A 3,597-nucleotide genomic window follows, 5' to 3' on the forward strand; every position below is an offset into this window, starting at 1 on the left:
TCATTTTATGCCTAAACCAAGTATTTGTAATAAACAGACCGCTTTCTAAGCATAGACCAACTAATTTATCTCCGTTATAGTTTGTTCTTGGATCCCCAAAATGACTTTAAAAAATCAAAAGATTTTCAAGAGTTTTGTCGGTTTTCCAAAGATTTCATGATTTTCCTAGCAAACTTTGGGAAATAAATTAAGTTAAATTTGGAGGGATTCCTAGCGATGTTAAAGATTTCAAGAAAATTAACAGACATTTCAAGGAATTTCATTATATTAAATTACACATTTCAAAGACTTATAGAGATATTTTAGATATTTTAAGGCTTTTGAAAAGCTTTTATGAAATTTTTAGATACCTCGAATAATTTTCAAAGATTTTATCTGTTTTCAAGAGATTTAAAATTCAAGGAATAAAAGAAAGCTCAAGGGATTTTATGAAATCTCACAAGAGAAAAGGATTTCAAAGATTTACAGTAATTCAAACTTCATTTTTTACCGATATACCGATCATTTTTATTTTTTATCCACATTTGTTGAAAAATTCTGGACAATAATCGTTTTCGTATGTTCATTTATTTGGTTGAAAATATAGCTATTTGGTGAAAAATTAATATTTTTGTTAGATAATCAACAATTTGGTAGATAATTAGTCTTTTTTGCATTAAATTGAACAGTTTTGTTGAAAATTCTCTATTTTGGTAGAAAATTGATCTTCTTGGTGGAAACTTCATCTTTTTGATTCCAAAATTTAAATGTGTGCTGAAACGTGTATATTTTTGGATTAAAAATTGAACTATTTGGTATAATAAAATTCACAAATTTAGTTGAAAACTAAATTTTTTGGATAGATGATTAATCTTATTTGTTGAAATGTCAACTTTTTAGTTGAGGATTTTACCTTTTTTCCAAATTAATCTTTTATGGTTAAATTTTACTGGTTGAAAATCCCACTATTTTGTTGAAAGTGTAATATATTTCGACTTGAAATCTTAGGAATTTAAAATATTTTATATTGAATTCTATATTGTGTCTCTAAATTAATTTTTTCACTTGTAGTACACCACACGGGGTGAAATACGTGTTTAGCCAATTATATCGTTACTTTCGTGTTAAGAGGGGGGGGGGGAGAAAGCATCAAAATTGGTGAAGTTGTTTATGGACGGCCTCTAATGCACGTGTATAGTAGGAAATACTTGGAATACCAACGTTTTCTCTGGCGCACTTGTAACTTCCTTTTCCACTTGTTTTATAATTGCTCGCCTCTTATCGACCCAGACTCGAATATAGATGGTAACTGTAATTCTGAGACGAGAATAGGAGATGACGAAGAGGTGCAAGTCTTTTCTGGTTCTAGGTCGCGTATCGAATTGTATTATAAAGTCTGACTTCGGATCACGCGGAAATTGGCACAACGCTATATGTTTAATCACCAAAAAGGTCCAGATTGTCAACAATACTTTTTTATAGTCTGAATTCACTCTCTTGTCCTTTTTCTACAATTTCCTTAAATTTCAATCTTATTTTTAATGAAACCATTCAATTCTATCAGGAAACGTTCACATATTATCTGACACCCTACAGGGTGGGTAAGCGGGGGGGGGGGCGACCCTGACCTAAAAACGAAATATTACTTTTTTGTCATTAAGGATGAATTTTCAATCTAAAAGATGGGATTTTCAAGAAAACGATTCAATTTTGACCTGAGAAGCATATTATTTCAAAATAGTTTAATTTCCAATAATAAATTAAGCTTTAAAAAACATTGTTGAATTTTCTACTAAATCGCTGAATTTTTAACCCATGTAGATAAATTTTCAACCAAGAAAATTTATTTTCAAACCAAGACGAATTTTCAACGTTAAAATATATGTATATTAAAAAAATAGGTGAGTTTTTAACTAAAAAAGATAAGTTTTCTACCAAAAATGTCTGTGTTAAATTTGTATTTCAAAAAAAAAAAAAATAGTCAAATCCTCTCCTAAAATAATAAATTTTCAACAATCAAAATTATAAAGAAAGTATAAAGAAAAAAATTTGCAACCAAAAATTAAATAGCTATATTTTCAGATAAAAAAACTATTTTTTAACTAAAAAAGACTACGTTTAGAGAGAATACTTCCATTCTCAAGTAAATGTATATTTTTTTAAACAAGTATTTTAATTTTCTACCAAAGTAGTTTCATTTTCAGTCAAAAGTATTGATTTTGGACTAACGAAGTTTTCAACCTAAAAGTTCATTATCAGCCGAAAGAGGCGAATTTTAAACACAGCACGATGACTTTTTTTATCATAAAAGATGAATTTTGAATCCTAAACAACGAATTTTCATTATAACAGTTGAATTTTCGACCAAAAAAGATTACTGAAATAAAATATTGAAATTTTCAACAAAACAATTTAACTTTCAAGAAAAATAGTTCAATTGTTTACCGGTTAGATGAATTTTCAATTAAAAGATTAGTTTTTCAACAAAAGACTTATTTTCAACAAAGTACATGAATATGCAGCTAATTAGCTGAACTTTCATCTAAAAAAGTTGAGTTTTCAAATCAAAATGGGACAGTTCAATTTGCAGCTGAAAAATTAATTTAAAAAATTAATTGTGAACCAGCTAAATTTAAAATCAAAGAAAAAATGCTAACTTTTTACCAAAATAGACGAGTTTTTAACAAAATACCTGAATTTTTTACTCGTAAAGGAAAATTTTTCAAGCCAACATGGAATAGCCAAGTTTCCCGATAAAAAATTAATTTTTAAGCAAAAAAAAAGAGAATTTCAAACAGAAGAAGTTATTTTTTAAATACATAATTTAGTTTTTAACTGAATAGCTCAATTTTTGACCAAAGTATTTTAATTTTTTATCCAGCAAGACGTATTCTTAACCAAAAAATGAACTCTCGCTGACACTTCTAATACTTAATATTTCAACAAAAAATATTTTAAATCAAACAACGTTGAATTTAACCAAAAAAGACCACCTGGAACCAAGAAGAAAATTTTTTTAAGAAACATTTTCAAACCAAAAATATAATGGTAATCTTTCTAACATAAATAATTACATTTTAATCAAGAATGTTTGGATTTTCTTATTGTCTTCTATTAATTTAGCTAAATATAAGGCAAAAAAACAACGAAAAGGGATAGGCCTGAAGTTCGAGACGTCTGAAATAGACGGTTTCACACTAATTCTTTTTTTTTTTAATGGAATGCAAATGGAAAACCTTATACGGTTCATTTTGACATTGAATTAATCAAATGTGACATTTTTTAATATCATATTTTTGAAGATATTTTCGAGAGGAAAGATAATAAAAAAGAAAATCAAACATCGTATGTCCGGACGTGGGTCAAATCACACCAAACGTTGCCCTGAAATCATGTCAATGCACATATACGGTCCATTTTACAATAGAAATTATAAAATGTGACATTTTTAAATATGAGATTTTCAAAGCTAATGTCTAAAGAAATGAAAAGAAAATCAAAAATCGTATGTCCGGGCGTGGGTTAAATCTGATCAAACGTTGCCCTGAAATCATGTCAATGCACATATACGGTCCATTTTACAATAGAAATTATAAAATGTGACATTTTTAAATAGGA

General features: G+C 27.8%; 1 protein-coding gene across 2 annotated transcripts in view; it reads right to left on the reverse strand.

The window, feature by feature from the left end:
• LOC117174124 (ELKS/Rab6-interacting/CAST family member 1) overlaps positions 1 to 3,597 on the reverse strand; it is a 210,853-nt gene that overhangs the window by 159,777 nt on the left and 47,479 nt on the right. The window lies entirely within an intron of this gene.

The sequence above is a fragment of the Belonocnema kinseyi genome, chromosome 6 (genome assembly GCF_010883055.1).
Source record: "Belonocnema kinseyi isolate 2016_QV_RU_SX_M_011 chromosome 6, B_treatae_v1, whole genome shotgun sequence".
Taxonomy (NCBI): Eukaryota; Metazoa; Arthropoda; class Insecta; order Hymenoptera; family Cynipidae; genus Belonocnema; species Belonocnema kinseyi.